We start from the raw sequence: 20,260 nt of genomic DNA, 5'->3' as shown, positions 1-20,260 counted from the left end.
TAAACATATTTAACAGTGCATGAAATGTTGTCTAAAACAAAAAGAATGATGCATTTTAGTGGCTGGATCTGGTTTTATCACATTCTGAATTGAACGTTGAAAATGAGCTTTTCAGAGCCCCAGCAGAGGTCAAAATAAGCAGTAATGCAAACTCAGTCATAGACATAGATTTTCACTTGCAACTTTCTTAAACATATTTAACAGTGCATGAAATGTTGTCTAAAACAAAAAGAATGATGCATTTTAGTGGCTGGATCTGGTTTTATCACATTCTGAATTGAACGTTGAAAATGAGCTTTTCAGAGCCAGCAGAGGTCAAAAAAAGCAGTAATGCAAACTCAGTCAGAGACATAGATTTTCACTTGCAACTTTCTTTAACATGTTTAACAGTACATGAAATGTTGTCTAAAACAAAAAGAAAATGCTTTTTCGTGGCTGGATCTGGTTTTATCACATTCTGAATTGAACGTTGAAAATGAGCTTTTCAGAGCCAGCAGAGGTCAAAATAAGCAGTAATGCAAACTCAGTCATAGACATAGATTTTCACTTGCAACTTTCTTAAACATATTTAACAGTGCATGAAATGTTGTCTAAAACAAAAAGAATGATGCATTTTAGTGGCTGGGTCTGGTTTTATCACATTCTGAATTGAACGTTGAAAATGAGCTTTTCAGAGCCAGCAGAGGTCAAAATAAGCAGTAATGCAAACTCAGTCATAGACATAGATTTTCACTTGCAACTTGCTTTAACATGTTTAACAGTGCATGGAATGTTGTCTAAAACAAAAATAAAATGCTTTTTAGTGGCTGGATCTGGTTTTATCACATTCTGAATTGAACGTTGAAAATGAGCTTTTCAGAGCCAGCAGAGGTCAAAATAAGCAGTAATGCAAACTCAGTCATAGACATAGATTTTCACTTGCAACTTTCTTAAACATATTTAACAGTGCATGAAATGTTGTCTAAAACAAAAAGAATGATGCATTGTAGTGGCTGGATCTGGTTTTATCACATTCTGAATTGAACGTTGAAAATGAGCTTTTCAGAGCCAGCAGAGGTCAAAATAAGCAGTAATGCAAACTCAGTCATAGACATAGATTTTCACTTGCAACTTGCTTTAACATGTTTAACAGTGCATGAAATGTTGTCTAAAACAAAAAGAATGATGCATTTTAGTAGCTGGATCTGGTTTTATCACATTCTGAATTGAACGTTGAAAATGAGCTTTTCAGAGCCAGCAGAGGTCAAAATAAGCAGTAATGCAAACTCAATCATAGACATAGATTTTCACTTGCAACTTGCTTTAACATATTTAACAGTGCATGAAATGTTGTCTAAAACAAAAAGAAAATGCTTTTTAGTGGCTGGATCTGGTTTTATCACATTCTGAATTGAACGTTGAAAATGAGCTTTTCAGAGCCAGCAGAGGTCAAAATAAGCAGTAATGCAAACTCAGTCATAGACATAGATTTTCACTTGCAACTTTCTTAAACATATTTAACAGTGCATGAAATGTTGTCTAAAACAAAAAGAATGATGCATTTTAGTGGCTGGATCTGGTTTTATCACATTCTGAATTGAACGTTGAAAATGAGCTTTTCAGAGCCAGCAGAGGTCAAAAAAAGCAGTAATGCAAACTCAGTCAGAGACATAGATTTTCACTTGCAACTTTCTTTAACATGTTTAACAGTGCATGAAATGTTGTCTAAAACAAAAAGAAAATGCTTTTTCGTGGCTGGATCTGGTTTTATCACATTCTGAATTGAACGTTGAAAATGAGCTTTTCAGAGCCAGCAGAGGTCAAAATAAGCAGTAATGCAAACTCAGTCATAGACATAGATTTTCACTTGCAACTTTCTTAAACATATTTAACAGTGCATGAAATGTTGTCTAAAACAAAAAGAATGATGCATTTTAGTGGCTGGGTCTGGTTTTATCACATTCTGAATTGAACGTTGAAAATGAGCTTTTCAGAGCCAGCAGAGGTCAAAATAAGCAGTAATGCAAACTCAGTCATAGACATAGATTTTCACTTGCAACTTTCTTAAACATATTTAACAGTGCATGGAATGTTGTCTAAAACAAAAAGAATGATGCATTTTAGTGGCTGGATCTGGTTTTATCACATTCTGAATTGAACGTTGAAAATGAGCTTTTCAGAGCCAGCAGAGGTCAAAATAAGCAGTAATGCAAACTCAGTCATAGACATAGATTTTCACTTGCAACTTGCTTTAACATGTTTAACAGTGCATGGAATGTTGTCTAAAACAAAAATAAAATGCTTTTTTGTGGCTGGATCTGGTTTTATCACATTCTGAATTGAACGTTGAAAATGAGCTTTTCAGAGCCAGCAGAGGTCAAAATAAGCAGTAATGCAAACTCAGTCATAGACATAGATTTTCACTTGCAACTTTCTTAAACATATTTAACAGTGCAAAAAATGTTGTCTAAAACAAAAAGAATGATGCATTTTAGTGGCTGGATCTGGTTTTATCCGATTCTGATTTGAACGTTGAAAATGAGTTTTTCAGAGCCAGCAGAAGTCAAAATAAGCAATAATGCAAACTCAGTCAGAGACATAGATTTTCACTTGCAACTTTCTTAAACATATTTAACAGTGCATGAAATGTTGTCTAAAACAAAAAGAAAATGCTTTTTAGTGGCTGGATCTGGTTTTATCACATTCTGAATTGAACGTTGAAAATGAGCTTTTCAGAGCCAGCAGAGGTCAAAATAAGCAGTAATGCAAACTCAGTCATAGACATAGATTTTCACTTGCAACTTTCTTAAACATATTTAAGAGTGCATGAAATGTTGTCTAAAACAAAAAGAATGATGCATTTTAGTGGCTGGATCTGGTTTTATCACATTCTGAATTGAACGTTGAAAATGAGCTTTTCAGAGCCAGCAGAGGTCAAAATAAGCAGTAATGCAAACTCAGTCATAGACATAGATTTTCACTTGCAACTTGCTTTAACATGTTTAACAGTGCATGGAATGTTGTCTAAAACAAAAATAAAATGCTTTTTAGTTGCTGGATCTGGTTTTATCACATTCTGAATTGAACGTTGAAAATGATCTTTTCAGAGCCAGCAGAGGTCAAAATAAGCAGTAATGCAAACTCAGTCATAGACATAGATTTTCACTTGCAACTTTCTTAAACATATTTAACAGTGCAAGAAATGTTGTCTAAAACAAAAAGAATGATGCATTTTAGTGGCTGGATCTGGTTTTATCACATTCTGAATTGAACGTTGAAAATGAGCTTTTCAGAGCCAGCAGAGGTCAAAATAAGCAGTAATGCAAACTCAGTCATAGACATAGATTTTCACTTGCAACTTGCTTTAACATGTTTAAAAGTGCATGAAATGTTGTCTAAAACAAAAAGAAAATGCTTTTTAGTGGCTGGATCTGGTTTTATCACATTCTGAATTGAACGTTGAAAATGAGCTTTTCAGAGCCAGCAGAGGTCAAAATAAGCAGTAATGCAAACTCAGTCATAGACATAGATTTTCACTTGCAACTTTCTTAAACATATTTAACAGTGCAAAAAATGTTGTCTAAAACAAAAAGAATGATGCATTTTAGTGGCTGGATCTGGTTTTAGCCAATTCTGATTTGAACGTTGAAAATGAGTTTTTCAGAGCCAGCAGAAGTCAAAATAAGCAGTAATGCAAACTCAGTCAGAGACATAGATTTTCACTTGCAACTTTCTTAAACATATTTAACAGTGCATGAAATGTTGTCTAAAACAAAAAGAAAATGCTTTTTAGTGGCTGGATCTGGTTTTATCACATTCTGAATTGAACGTTGAAAATGAGCTTTTCAGAGCCAGCAGAGGTCAAAATAAGCAGTAATGCAAACTCAGTCATAGACATAGATTTTCACTTGCAACTTTCTTAAACACATTTAAGAGTGCATGAAATGTTGTCTAAAACAAAAAGAATGATGCATTTTAGTAGCTGGATCTGGTTTTATCACATTCTGAATTGAACGTTGAAAATGAGCTTTTCAGAGCCAGCAGAGGTCAAAATAAGCAGTAATGCAAACTCAGTCATAGACATAGATTTTCACTTGCAACTTTCTTAAACATATTTAACAGTGCAAGAAATGTTGTCTAAAACAAAAAGAATGATGCATTTTAGTGGCTGGATCTGGTTTTATCACATTCTGAATTGAACGTTGAAAATGAGCTTTTCAGAGCCAGCAGAGGTCAAAATAAGCAGTAATGCAAACTCAGTCATAGACATAGATTTTCACTTGCAACTTGCTTTAACATGTTTAACAGTGCATGAAATGTTGTCTAAAACAAAAAGAAAATGCTTTTTAGTGGCTGGATTTGGTTTTATTACATTCTGAATTGAACGTTGAAAATGAGCTTTTCAGAGCCAGCAGAGGTCAAAATAAGCAGTAATGCAAACTCAGTCATAGACATAGATTTTCACTTGCAACTTTCTTAAACATGTTTAACATTGCATGAAATGTTGTCTAAAACAAAAAGAATGATAAATTTTAGTGGCTGGATCTGGTTTTATCACATTCTGAATTGAACGTTGAAAATGAGCTTTTCAGAGCCAGCAGAGGTCAAAATAAGCAGTAATGCAAACTCAGTCATAGACATAGATTTTCACTTGCAACTTTCTTAAACATATTTAAGAGTGCATGAAATGTTGTCTAAAACAAAAAGAATGATGCATTTTAGTAGCTGGATCTGGTTTTATCACATTCTGAATTGAACGTTGAAAATGAGCTTTTCAGAGCCAGCAGAGGTCAAAATAAGCAGTAATGCAAACTCAGTCATAGACATAGATTTTCACTTGCAACTTGCTTTAACATGTTTAACAGTGCATGGAATGTTGTCTAAAACAAAAATAAAATGCTTTTTAGTGGCTGGATCTGGTTTTATCACATTCTGAATTGAACGTTGAAAATGAGCTTTTCAGAGCCAGCAGAGGTCAAAATAAGCAGTAATGCAAACTCAGTCATAGACATAGATTTTCACTTGCAACTTTCTTAAACATATTTAACAGTGCAAGAAATGTTGTCTAAAACAAAAAGAATGATGCATTTTAGTGGCTGGATCTGGTTTTATCACATTCTGAATTGAACGTTGAAAATGAGCTTTTCAGAGCCAGCAGAGGTCAAAATAAGCAGTAATGCAAACTCAGTCATAGACATAGATTTTCACTTGCAACTTGCTTTAACATGTTTAACAGTGCATGAAATGTTGTCTAAAACAAAAAGAAAATGCTTTTTAGTGGCTGGATTTGGTTTTATTACATTCTGAATTGAACGTTGAAAATGAGCTTTTCAGAGCCAGCAGAGGTCAAAATAAGCAGTAATGCAAACTCAGTCATAGACATAGATTTTCACTTGCAACTTTCTTAAACATATTTAACATTGCATGAAATGTTGTCTAAAACAAAAAGAATGATAAATTTTAGTGGCTGGATCTGGTTTTATCACATTCTGAATTGAACGTTGAAAATGAGCTTTTCAGAGCCAGCAGAGGTCAAAATAAGCAGTAATGCAAACTCAGTCATAGACATAGATTTTCACTTGCAACTTTCTTAAACATATTTAACAGTGCAAGAAAAGTTGTCTAAAACAAAAAGAATGATGCATTTTAGTGGCTGGATCTGGTTTTATCACATTCTGAATTGAACGTTGAAAATGAGCTTTTCAGAGCCAGCAGAGGTCAAAATAAGCAGTAATGCAAACTCAGTCATAGACATAGATTTTCACTTGCAACTTGCTTTAACATGTTTAACAGTGCATGAAATGTTGTCTAAAACAAAAAGAAAATGCTTTTTAGTGGCTGGATCTGGTTTTATCACATTCTGAATTGAACGTTGAAAATGAGCTTTTCAGAGCCAGCAGAGGTCAAAATAAGCAGTAATGCAAACTCAGTCATAGACATAGATTTTCACTTGCAACTTTCTTAAACATATTTAACAGTGCATGAAATGTTGTCTAAAACAAAAAGAATGATGCATTTTAGTGGCTGGATCTGGTTTTATCACATTCTGAATTGAATGTTGAAAATGAGCTTTACAGAGCCAGCAGAGGTCAAAATAAGCAGTAATGCAAACTCAGTCATAGACATAGATTTTCACTTGCAACTTTCTTAAACATATTTAACAGTGCAAGAAATGTTGTCTAAAACAAAAAGAATGATGCATTTTAGTGGCTGGATCTGGTTTTATCACATTCTGAATTGAACTTTAAAAATGAGCTTTTCAGAGCCAGCAGAGGTCAAAATAAGCAGTAATGCAAACTCAGTCAGAGACATAGATTTTCACTTGCAACTTTCTTAAACACATTTAACAGTGCATGAAATGTTGTCTAAAACAAAAAGAATGGTGCATTTTAGTGGCTGGATCTGGTTTTATCACATTCTGAATTGAACGTTGAAAATGAGCTTTTCAGAGCCAGCAGAGGTCAAAATAAGCAGTAATGCAAACTCAGTCATAGACATAGATTTTCACTTGCAACTTTCTTAAACATATTTAACAGTGCATGAAATGTTGTCTAAAACAAAAAGAATGATGCATTTTAGTGGCTGGATCTGGTTTTATCACATTCTGAATTGAACGTTGAAAATGAGCTTTTCAGAGCCCCAGCAGAGGTCAAAATAAGCAGTAATGCAAACTCAGTCATAGACATAGATTTTCACTTGCAACTTTCTTAAACATATTTAACAGTGCAAGAAATGTTGTCTAAAACAAAAAGAATGATGCATTTTAGTGGCTGGATCTGGTTTTATCACATTCTGAATTGAACGTTGAAAATGAGCTTTTCAGAGCCAGCAGAGGTCAAAATAAGCAGTAATGCAAACTCAGTCAGAGACATAGATTTTCACTTGCAACTTGCTTTAACATGTTTAACGGTGCATGAAATGTTGTCTAAAACAAAAAGAATGATGCATTTTAGTGGCTGGATCTGGTTTTATCACATTCTGAATTGAACGTTGAAAATGAGCTTTTCAGAGCCAGCAGAGGTCAAAATAAGCAGTAATGCAAACTCAGTCAGAGACATAGATTTTCACTTGCAACTTTCTTTAACATGTTTAACAGTGCATGAAATGTTGTCTAAAACAAAAAGAAAATGCTTTTTAGTGGCTGGATCTGGTTTTATCACATTCTGAATTGAACGTTGAAAATGAGCTTTTCAGAGCCAGCAGAGGTCAAAATAAGCAGTAATGCAAACTCAGTCATAGACATAGATTTTCACTTGCAACTTTCTTAAACATAATTAACAGTGCATGAAATGTTGTCTAAAACAAAAAGAATGATGCATTTTAGTGGCTGGATCTGGTTTTATCACATTCTGAATTGAACGTTGAAAATGAGCTTTTCAGAGCCAGCAGAGGTCAAAATAAGCAGTAATGCAAACTCAGTCATAGACATAGATTTTCACTTGCAACTTGCTTTAACATGTTTAACAGTGCATGGAATGTTGTCTAAAACAAAAATAAAATGCTTTTTTGTGGCTGGATCTGGTTTTATCAAATTCTGAATTGAACGTTGAAAATGAGCTTTTCAGAGCCAGCAGAGGTCAAAATAAGCAGTAATGCAAACTCAGTCATAGACATAGATTTTCACTTGCAACTTGCTTTAACATGTTTAACAGTGCATGGAATGTTGTCTAAAACAAAAAGAATGATGCATTTTAGTGGCTGGATCTGGTTTTATCACATTCTGAATTGAACGTTGAAAATGAGCTTTTCAGAGCCAGCAGAGGTCAAAATAAGCAGTAATGCAAACTCAGTCATAGACATAGATTTTCACTTGCAACTTTCTTAAACATATTTAACAGTGCATGAAATGTTGTCTAAAACAAAAAGAATGATGCATTTTAGTGGCTGGATCTGGTTTTATCACATTCTGAATTGAACGTTGAAAATGAGCTTTTCAGAGCCAGCAGAGGTCAAAATAAGCAGTAATGCAAACTCAGTCATAGACATAGATTTTCACTTGCAACTTTCTTAAACATATTTAACAGTGCATGAAATGTTGTCTAAAACAAAAAGAATGATGCATTTTAGTGGCTGGATCTGGTTTTATCATATTCTGAATTGAACGTTGAAAATGAGCTTTTCAGAGCCAGCAGAGGTCAAAAAAAGCAGTAATGCAAACTCAGTCAGAGACATAGATTTTAACTTGCAACTTTCTTTAACATGTTTAACAGTGCATGAAATGTTGTCTAAAACAAAAAAATATGCTTTTTCGTGGCTGGATCTGGTTTTATCACATTCTGAATTGAACGTTGAAAATGAGCTTTTCAGAGCCAGCAGAGGTCAAAATAAGCAGTAATGCAAACTCAGTCATAGACATAGATTTTCACTTGCAACTTTCTTAAACATATTTAACAGTGCATGAAATGTTGTCTAAAACAAAAAGAATGATGCATTTTAGTGGCTGGGTCTGGTTTTATCACATTCTGAATTGAACGTTGAAAATGAGCTTTTCAGAGCCAGCAGAGGTCAAAATAAGCAGTAATGCAAACTCAGTCATAGACATAGATTTTCACTTGCAACTTTCTTAAACATATTTAACAGTGCATGGAATGTTGTCTAAAACAAAAAGAATGATGCATTTTAGTGGCTGGATCTGGTTTTATCACATTCTGAATTGAACGTTGAAAATGAGCTTTTCAGAGCCAGCAGAGGTCAAAATAAGCAGTAATGCAAACTCAGTCATAGACATAGATTTTCACTTGCAACTTGCTTTAACATGTTTAACAGTGCATGGAATGTTGTCTAAAACAAAAATAAAATGCTTTTTTGTGGCTGGATCTGGTTTTATCACATTCTGAATTGAACGTTGAAAATGAGCTTTTCAGAGCCAGCAGAGGTCAAAATAAGCAGTAATGCAAACTCAGTCATAGACATAGATTTTCACTTGCAACTTTCTTAAACATATTTAACAGTGCAAAAAATGTTGTCTAAAACAAAAAGAATGATGCATTTTAGTGGCTGGATCTGGTTTTATCCGATTCTGATTTGAACGTTGAAAATGAGTTTTTCAGAGCCAGCAGAAGTCAAAATAAGCAGTAATGCAAACTCAGTTAGAGACATAGATTTTCACTTGCAACTTTCTTAAACATATTTAACAGTGCATGAAATGTTGTCTAAAACTAAAAGAATGATGCATTTTTGTAGCTGGATCTGGTTTTATCACATTCTGAATTGAACGTTGAAAATGAGCTTTTCAGAGCCAGCAGAGGTCAAAATAAGCAGTAATGCAAACTCAGTCATAGACATAGATTTTCACTTGCAACTTGCTTTAACATGTTTAACAGTGCATGAAATGTTGTCTAAAACAAAAAGAAAATGCTTTTTAGTGGCTGGATTTGGTTTTATTACATTCTGAATTGAACGTTGAAAATGAGCTTTTCAGAGCCAGCAGAGGTCAAAATAAGCAGTAATGCAAACTCAGTCATAGACATAGATTTTCACTTGCAACTTTCTTAAACATATTTAACATTGCATGAAATGTTGTCTAAAACAAAAAGAATGATAAATTTTAGTGGCTGGATCTGGTTTTATCACATTCTGAATTGAACGTTGACAATGAGCTTTTCAGAGCCAGCAGAGGTCAAAATAAGCAGTAATGCAAACTCAGTCATAGACATAGATTTTCACTTGCAACTTTCTTAAACATATTTAACAGTGCATGAAATGTTGTCTAAAACAAAAAGAATGATGCATTTTAGTGGCTGGATCTGGTTTTATCACATTCTGAATTGAACGTTGAAAATGAGCTTTTCAGAGCCAGCAGAGGTCAAAATAAGCAGTAATGCAAACTCAGTCATAGATATAGATTTTCACTTGCAACTTGCTTTAACATGTTTAACAGTGCATGGAATGTTGTCTAAAACAAAAATAAAATGCTTTTTTGTGGCTGGATCTGGTTTTATCAAATTCTGAATTGAACGTTGAAAATGAGCTTTTCAGAGCCAGCAGAGGTCAAAATAAGCAGTAATGCAAACTCAGTCATAGACATAGATTTTCACTTGCAACTTGCTTTAATATGTTTAACAGTGCATGAAATGTTGTCTAAAACAAAAAAGAATGATGCATTTTAGTAGCTAGATCTGGTTTTATCACATTCTGAATTGAACGTTGAAAATGAGCTTTTCAGAGCCAGCAGAGGTCAAAATAAGCAGTAATGCAAACTCAGTCATAGACATAGATTTTCACTTGCAACTTGCTTTAACATGTTTAACAGTGCATGGAATGTTGTCTAAAACAAAAATAAAATGCTTTTTAGTGGCTGGATCTGGTTTTATCACATTCTGAATTGAACGTTGAAAATGAGCTTTTCAGAGCCAGCAGAGGTCAAAATAAGCAGTAATGCAAACTCAGTCATAGACATAGATTTTCACTTGCAACTTTCTTAAACATATTTAACAGTGCATGAAATGTTGTCTAAAACAAAAAGAATGATGCATTTTAGTGGCTGGATCTGGTTTTATCACATACTGAATTGAACGTTGAAAATGAGCTTTTCAGAGCCAGCAGAGGTCAAAATAAGCAGTAATGCAAACTCAGTCATAGACATAGATTTTCACTTGCAACTTGCTTTAACATGTTTAACAGTGCATGAAATGTTGTCTAAAACAAAAAGAATGATGCATTTTAGTAGCTGGATCTGGTTTTATCACAATCTGAATTGAACGTTGAAAATGAGCTTTTCAGAGCCAGCAGAGGTCAAAATAAGCAGTAATGCAAACTCAGTCATAGACATAGATTTTCACTTGCAACTTTCTTAAACATATTTAACATTGCATGAAATGTTGTCTAAAACAAAAAGAATGATAAATTTTAGTGGCTGGATCTGGTTTTATCACATTCTGAATTGAACGTTGAAAATGAGCTTTTCAGAGCCAGCAGAGGTCAAAATAAGCAGTAATGCAAACTCAGTCATAGACATAGATTTTCACTTGCAACTTTCTTAAACATATTTAACAGTGCAAGAAAAGTTGTCTAAAACAAAAAGAATGATGCATTTTAGTGGCTGGATCTGGTTTTATCACATTCTGAATTGAACGTTGAAAATGAGCTTTTCAGAGCCAGCAGAGGTCAAAATAAGCAGTAATGCAAACTCAGTCATAGACATAGATTTTCACTTGCAACTTGCTTTAACATGTTTAACAGTGCATGAAATGTTGTCTAAAACAAAAAGAAAATGCTTTTTAGTGGCTGGATCTGGTTTTATCACATTCTGAATTGAACGTTGAAAATGAGCTTTTCAGAGCCAGCAGAGGTCAAAATAAGCAGTAATGCAAACTCAGTCATAGACATAGATTTTCACTTGCAACTTTCTTAAACATATTTAACAGTGCATGAAATGTTGTCTAAAACAAAAAGAATGATGCATTTTAGTGGCTGGATCTGGTTTTATCACATTCTGAATTGAATGTTGAAAATGAGCTTTACAGAGCCAGCAGAGGTCAAAATAAGCAGTAATGCAAACTCAGTCATAGACATAGATTTTCACTTGCAACTTTCTTAAACATATTTAACAGTGCAAGAAATGTTGTCTAAAACAAAAAGAATGATGCATTTTAGTGGCTGGATCTGGTTTTATCACATTCTGAATTGAACTTTAAAAATGAGCTTTTCAGAGCCAGCAGAGGTCAAAATAAGCAGTAATGCAAACTCAGTCAGAGACATAGATTTTCACTTGCAACTTTCTTAAACACATTTAACAGTGCATGAAATGTTGTCTAAAACAAAAAGAATGGTGCATTTTAGTGGCTGGATCTGGTTTTATCACATTCTGAATTGAACGTTGAAAATGAGCTTTTCAGAGCCAGCAGAGGTCAAAATAAGCAGTAATGCAAACTCAGTCATAGACATAGATTTTCACTTGCAACTTTCTTAAACATATTTAACAGTGCATGAAATGTTGTCTAAAACAAAAAGAATGATGCATTTTAGTGGCTGGATCTGGTTTTATCACATTCTGAATTGAACGTTGAAAATGAGCTTTTCAGAGCCCCAGCAGAGGTCAAAATAAGCAGTAATGCAAACTCAGTCATAGACATAGATTTTCACTTGCAACTTTCTTAAACATATTTAACAGTGCAAGAAATGTTGTCTAAAACAAAAAGAATGATGCATTTTAGTGGCTGGATCTGGTTTTATCACATTCTGAATTGAACGTTGAAAATGAGCTTTTCAGAGCCAGCAGAGGTCAAAATAAGCAGTAATGCAAACTCAGTCAGAGACATAGATTTTCACTTGCAACTTGCTTTAACATGTTTAACGGTGCATGAAATGTTGTCTAAAACAAAAAGAATGATGCATTTTAGTGGCTGGATCTGGTTTTATCACATTCTGAATTGAACGTTGAAAATGAGCTTTTCAGAGCCAGCAGAGGTCAAAATAAGCAGTAATGCAAACTCAGTCAGAGACATAGATTTTCACTTGCAACTTTCTTTAACATGTTTAACAGTGCATGAAATGTTGTCTAAAACAAAAAGAAAATGCTTTTTAGTGGCTGGATCTGGTTTTATCACATTCTGAATTGAACGTTGAAAATGAGCTTTTCAGAGCCAGCAGAGGTCAAAATAAGCAGTAATGCAAACTCAGTCATAGACATAGATTTTCACTTGCAACTTTCTTAAACATAATTAACAGTGCATGAAATGTTGTCTAAAACAAAAAGAATGATGCATTTTAGTGGCTGGATCTGGTTTTATCACATTCTGAATTGAACGTTGAAAATGAGCTTTTCAGAGCCAGCAGAGGTCAAAATAAGCAGTAATGCAAACTCAGTCATAGACATAGATTTTCACTTGCAACTTGCTTTAACATGTTTAACAGTGCATGGAATGTTGTCTAAAACAAAAATAAAATGCTTTTTTGTGGCTGGATCTGGTTTTATCAAATTCTGAATTGAACGTTGAAAATGAGCTTTTCAGAGCCAGCAGAGGTCAAAATAAGCAGTAATGCAAACTCAGTCATAGACATAGATTTTCACTTGCAACTTGCTTTAACATGTTTAACAGTGCATGGAATGTTGTCTAAAACAAAAAGAATGATGCATTTTAGTGGCTGGATCTGGTTTTATCACATTCTGAATTGAACGTTGAAAATGAGCTTTTCAGAGCCAGCAGAGGTCAAAATAAGCAGTAATGCAAACTCAGTCATAGACATAGATTTTCACTTGCAACTTTCTTAAACATATTTAACAGTGCATGAAATGTTGTCTAAAACAAAAAGAATGATGCATTTTAGTGGCTGGATCTGGTTTTATCACATTCTGAATTGAACGTTGAAAATGAGCTTTTCAGAGCCAGCAGAGGTCAAAATAAGCAGTAATGCAAACTCAGTCATAGACATAGATTTTCACTTGCAACTTTCTTAAACATATTTAACAGTGCATGAAATGTTGTCTAAAACAAAAAGAATGATGCATTTTAGTGGCTGGATCTGGTTTTATCACATTCTGAATTGAACGTTGAAAATGAGCTTTTCAGAGCCAGCAGAGGTCAAAAAAAGCAGTAATGCAAACTCAGTCAGAGACATAGATTTTAACTTGCAACTTTCTTTAACATGTTTAACAGTGCATGAAATGTTGTCTAAAACAAAAAAATATGCTTTTTCGTGGCTGGATCTGGTTTTATCACATTCTGAATTGAACGTTGAAAATGAGCTTTTCAGAGCCAGCAGAGGTCAAAATAAGCAGTAATGCAAACTCAGTCATAGACATAGATTTTCACTTGCAACTTTCTTAAACATATTTAACAGTGCATGAAATGTTGTCTAAAACAAAAAGAATGATGCATTTTAGTGGCTGGGTCTGGTTTTATCACATTCTGAATTGAACGTTGAAAATGAGCTTTTCAGAGCCAGCAGAGGTCAAAATAAGCAGTAATGCAAACTCAGTCATAGACATAGATTTTCACTTGCAACTTTCTTAAACATATTTAACAGTGCATGGAATGTTGTCTAAAACAAAAAGAATGATGCATTTTAGTGGCTGGATCTGGTTTTATCACATTCTGAATTGAATGTTGAAAATGAGCTTTACAGAGCCAGCAGAGGTCAAAATAAGCAGTAATGCAAACTCAGTCATAGACATAGATTTTCACTTGCAACTTTCTTAAACATATTTAACAGTGCAAGAAATGTTGTCTAAAACAAAAAGAATGATGCATTTTAGTGGCTGGATCTGGTTTTATCACATTCTGAATTGAACTTTAAAAATGAGCTTTTCAGAGCCAGCAGAGGTCAAAATAAGCAGTAATGCAAACTCAGTCAGAGACATAGATTTTCACTTGCAACTTTCTTAAACACATTTAACAGTGCATGAAATGTTGTCTAAAACAAAAAGAATGGTGCATTTTAGTGGCTGGATCTGGTTTTATCACATTCTGAATTGAACGTTGAAAATTAGCTTTTCAGAGCCAGCAGAGGTCAAAATAAGCAGTAATGCAAACTCAGTCATAGACATAGATTTTCACTTGCAACTTTCTTAAACATATTTAACAGTGCATGAAATGTTGTCTAAAACAAAAAGAATGATGCATTTTAGTGGCTGGATCTGGTTTTATCACATTCTGAATTGAACGTTGAAAATGAGCTTTTCAGAGCCCCAGCAGAGGTCAAAATAAGCAGTAATGCAAACTCAGTCATAGACATAGATTTTCACTTGCAACTTTCTTAAACATATTTAACAGTGCAAGAAATGTTGTCTAAAACAAAAAGAATGATGCATTTTAGTGGCTGGATCTGGTTTTATCACATTCTGAATTGAACGTTGAAAATGAGCTTTTCAGAGCCAGCAGAGGTCAAAATAAGCAGTAATGCAAACTCAGTCAGAGACATAGATTTTCACTTGCAACTTGCTTTAACATGTTTAACGGTGCATGAAATGTTGTCTAAAACAAAAAGAATGATGCATTTTAGTGGCTGGATCTGGTTTTATCACATTCTGAATTGAACGTTGAAAATGAGCTTTTCAGAGCCAGCAGAGGTCAAAATAAGCAGTAATGCAAACTCAGTCAGAGACATAGATTTTCACTTGCAACTTTCTTTAACATGTTTAACAGTGCATGAAATGTTGTCTAAAACAAAAAGAAAATGCTTTTTAGTGGCTGGATCTGGTTTTATCACATTCTGAATTGAACGTTGAAAATGAGCTTTTCAGAGCCAGCAGAGGTCAAAATAAGCAGTAATGCAAACTCAGTCATAGACATAGATTTTCACTTGCAACTTTCTTAAACATAATTAACAGTGCATGAAATGTTGTCTAAAACAAAAAGAATGATGCATTTTAGTGGCTGGATCTGGTTTTATCACATTCTGAATTGAACGTTGAAAATGAGCTTTTCAGAGCCAGCAGAGGTCAAAATAAGCAGTAATGCAAACTCAGTCATAGACATAGATTTTCACTTGCAACTTGCTTTAACATGTTTAACAGTGCATGGAATGTTGTCTAAAACAAAAATAAAATGCTTTTTTGTGGCTGGATCTGGTTTTATCAAATTCTGAATTGAACGTTGAAAATGAGCTTTTCAGAGCCAGCAGAGGTCAAAATAAGCAGTAATGCAAACTCAGTCATAGACATAGATTTTCACTTGCAACTTGCTTTAACATGTTTAACAGTGCATGGAATGTTGTCTAAAACAAAAAGAATGATGCATTTTAGTGGCTGGATCTGGTTTTATCACATTCTGAATTGAACGTTGAAAATGAGCTTTTCAGAGCCAGCAGAGGTCAAAATAAGCAGTAATGCAAACTCAGTCATAGACATAGATTTTCACTTGCAACTTTCTTAAACATATTTAACAGTGCATGAAATGTTGTCTAAAACAAAAAGAATGATGCATTTTAGTGGCTGGATCTGGTTTTATCACATTCTGAATTGAACGTTGAAAATGAGCTTTTCAGAGCCAGCAGAGGTCAAAATAAGCAGTAATGCAAACTCAGTCATAGACATAGATTTTCACTTGCAACTTTCTTAAACATATTTAACAGTGCATGAAATGTTGTCTAAAACAAAAAGAATGATGCATTTTAGTGGCTGGATCTGGTTTTATCATATTCTGAATTGAACGTTGAAAATGAGCTTTTCAGAGCCAGCAGAGGTCAAAAAAAGCAGTAATGCAAACTCAGTCAGAGACATAGATTTTAACTTGCAACTTTCTTTAACATGTTTAACAGTGCATGAAATGTTGTCTAAAACAAAAAAATATGCTTTTTCGTGGCTGGATCTGGTTTTATCACATTCTGAATTGAACGTTGAAAATGAGCTTTTCAGAGCCAGCAGAGGTCAAAATAAGCAGTAATGCAAACTCAGTCATAGACATAGATTTTCACTTGCAACTTTCTTAAACATATTTAACAGTGCATGAAATGTTGTCTCAAACAAAAAGAATGATGCATTTTAGTGGCTGGGTCTGGTTTTATCACATTCTGAATTGAACGTTGAAAATGAGCTTTTCAGAGCCAGCAGAGGTCAAAATAAGCAGTAATGCAAACTCAGTCATAGACATAGATTTTCACTTGCAACTTTCTTAAACATATTTAACAGTGCATGGAATGTTGTCTAAAACAAAAAGAATGATGCATTTTAGTGGCTGGATCTGGTTTTATCACATTCTGAATTGAACGTTGAAAATGAGCTTTTCAGAGCCAGCAGAGGTCAAAATAAGCAGTAATGCAAACTCAGTCATAGACATAGATTTTCACTTGCAACTTGCTTTAACATGTTTAACAGTGCATGGAATGTTGTCTAAAACAAAAATAAAATGCTTTTTTGTGGCTGGATCTGGTTTTATCACATTCTGAATTGAACGTTGAAAATGAGCTTTTCAGAGCCAGCAGAGGTCAAAATAAGCAGTAATGCAAACTCAGTCATAGACATAGATTTTCACTTGCAACTTTCTTAAACATATTTAACAGTGCAAAAAATGTTGTCTAAAACAAAAAGAATGATGCATTTTAGTGGCTGGATCTGGTTTTATCCGATTCTGATTTGAACGTTGAAAATGAGTTTTTCAGAGCCAGCAGAAGTCAAAATAAGCAGTAATGCAAACTCAGTTAGAGACATAGATTTTCACTTGCAACTTTCTTAAACATATTTAACAGTGCATGAAATGTTGTCTAAAACTAAAAGAATGATGCATTTTTGTAGCTGGATCTGGTTTTATCACATTCTGAATTGAACGTTGAAAATGAGCTTTTCAGAGCCAGCAGAGGTCAAAATAAGCAGTAATGCAAACTCAGTCATAGACATAGATTTTCACTTGCAACTTGCTTTAACATGTTTAACAGTGCATGAAATGTTGTCTAAAACAAAAAGAAAATGCTTTTTAGTGGCTGGATTTGGTTTTATTACATTCTGAATTGAACGTTGAAAATGAGCTTTTCAGAGCCAGCAGAGGTCAAAATAAGCAGTAATGCAAACTCAGTCATAGACATAGATTTTCACTTGCAACTTTCTTAAACATATTTAACATTGCATGAAATGTTGTCTAAAACAAAAAGAATGATAAATTTTAGTGGCTGGATCTGGTTTTATCACATTCTGAATTGAACGTTGACAATGAGCTTTTCAGAGCCAGCAGAGGTCAAAATAAGCAGTAATGCAAACTCAGTCATAGACATAGATTTTCACTTGCAACTTTCTTAAACATATTTAACAGTGCATGAAATGTTGTCTAAAACAAAAAGAATGATGCATTTTAGTGGCTGGATCTGGTTTTATCACATTCTGAATTGAAGGTTGAAAATGAGCTTTTCAGAGCCAGCAGAGGTCAAAATAAGCAGTAATGCAAACTCAGTCATAGATATAGATTTTCACTTGCAACTTGCTTTAACATGTTTAACAGTGCATGGAATGTTGTCTAAAACAAAAATAAAATGCTTTTTTGTGGCTGGATCTGGTTTTATCAAATTCTGAATTGAACGTTGAAAATGAGCTTTTCAGAGCCAGCAGAGGTCAAAATAAGCAGTAATGCAAACTCAGTCATAGACATAGATTTTCACTTGCAACTTGCTTTAACATGTTTAACAGTGCATGAAATGTTGTCTAAAACAAAAAGAATGATGCATTTTAGTAGCTAGATCTGGTTTTATCACATTCTGAATTGAACGTTGAAAATGAGCTTTTCAGAGCCAGCAGAGGTCAAAATAAGCAGTAATGCAAACTCAGTCATAGACATAGATTTTCACTTGCAACTTGCTTTAACATGTTTAACAGTGCATGGAATGTTGTCTAAAACAAAAATAAAATGCTTTTTAGTGGCTGGATCTGGTTTTATCACATTCTGAATTGAACGTTGAAAATGAGCTTTTCAGAGCCAGCAGAGGTCAAAATAAGCAGTAATGCAAACTCAGTCATAGACATAGATTTTCACTTGCAACTTTCTTAAACATATTTAACAGTGCATGAAATGTTGTCTAAAACAAAAAGAATGATGCATTTTAGTGGCTGGATCTGGTTTTATCACATACTGAATTGAACGTTGAAAATGAGCTTTTCAGAGCCAGCAGAGGTCAAAATAAGCAGTAATGCAAACTCAGTCATAGACATAGATTTTCACTTGCAACTTGCTTTAACATGTTTAACAGTGCATGAAATGTTGTCTAAAACAAAAAGAATGATGCATTTTAGTAGCTGGATCTGGTTTTATCACAATCTGAATTGAACGTTGAAAATGAGCTTTTCAGAGCCAGCAGAGGTCAAAATAAGCAGTAATGCAAACTCAGTCATAGACATAGATTTTCACTTGCAACTTTCTTAAACATATTTAACATTGCATGAAATGTTGTCTAAAACAAAAAGAATGATAAATTTTAGTGGCTGGATCTGGTTTTATCACATTCTGAATTGAACGTTGAAAATGAGCTTTTCAGAGGCAGCAGAGGTCAAAATAAGCAGTAATGCAAACTCAGTCATAGACATAGATTTTCACTTGCAACTTTCTTAAACATATTTAACAGTGCAAGAAAAGTTGTCTAAAACAAAAAGAATGATGCATTTTAGTGGCTGGATCTGGTTTTATCACATTCTGAATTGAACGTTGAAAATGAGCTTTTCAGAGCCAGCAGAGGTCAAAATAAGCAGTAATGCAAACTCAGTCATAGACATAGATTTTCACTTGCAACTTGCTTTAACATGTTTAACAGTGCATGAAATGTTGTCTAAAACAAAAAGAAAATGCTTTTTAGTGGCTGGATCTGGTTTTATCACATTCTGAATTGAACGTTGAAAATGAGCTTTTCAGAGCCAGCAGAGGTCAAAATAAGCAGTAATGCAAACTCAGTCATAGACATAGATTTTCACTTGCAACTTTCTTAAACATATTTAACAGTGCATGAAATGTTGTCTAAAACAAAAAGAATGATGCATTTTAGTGGCTGGATCTGGTTTTATCACATTCTGAATTGAATGTTGAAAATGAGCTTTACAGAGCCAGCAGAGGTCAAAATAAGCAGTAATGCAAACTCAGTCATAGACATAGATTTTCACTTGCAACTTTCTTAAACATATTTAACAGTGCAAGAAATGTTGTCTAAAACAAAAAGAATGATGCATTTTAGTGGCTGGATCTGGTTTTATCACATTCTGAATTGAACTTTAAAAATGAGCTTTTCAGAGCCAGCAGAGGTCAAAATAAGCAGTAATGCAAACTCAGTCAGAGACATAGATTTTCACTTGCAACTTTCTTAAACACATTTAACAGTGCATGAAATGTTGTCTAAAACAAAAAGAATGGTGCATTTTAGTGGCTGGATCTGGTTTTATCACATTCTGAATTGAACGTTGAAAATGAGCTTTTCAGAGCCAGCAGAGGTCAAAATAAGCAGTAATGCAAACTCAGTCATAGACATAGATTTTCACTTGCAACTTTCTTAAACATATTTAACAGTGCATGAAATGTTGTCTAAAACAAAAAGAATGATGCATTTTAGTGGCTGGATCTGGTTTTATCACATTCTGAATTGAACGTTGAAAATGAGCTTTTCAGAGCCCCAGCAGAGGTCAAAATAAGCAGTAATGCAAACTCAGTCATAGACATAGATTTTCACTTGCAACTTTCTTAAACATATTTAACAGTGCAAGAAATGTTGTCTAAAACAAAAAGAATGATGCATTTTAGTGGCTGGATCTGGTTTTATCACATTCTGAATTGAACGTTGAAAATGAGCTTTTCAGAGCCAGCAGAGGTCAAAATAAGCAGTAATGCAAACTCAGTCAGAGACATAGATTTTCACTTGCAACTTGCTTTAACATGTT

The sequence above is a fragment of the Danio rerio genome, chromosome 14, assembly GCF_049306965.1.
Source record: "Danio rerio strain Tuebingen ecotype United States chromosome 14, GRCz12tu, whole genome shotgun sequence".
Taxonomy (NCBI): Eukaryota; Metazoa; Chordata; class Actinopteri; order Cypriniformes; family Danionidae; genus Danio; species Danio rerio.
This window is presented reverse-complemented; position numbering follows the sequence as displayed.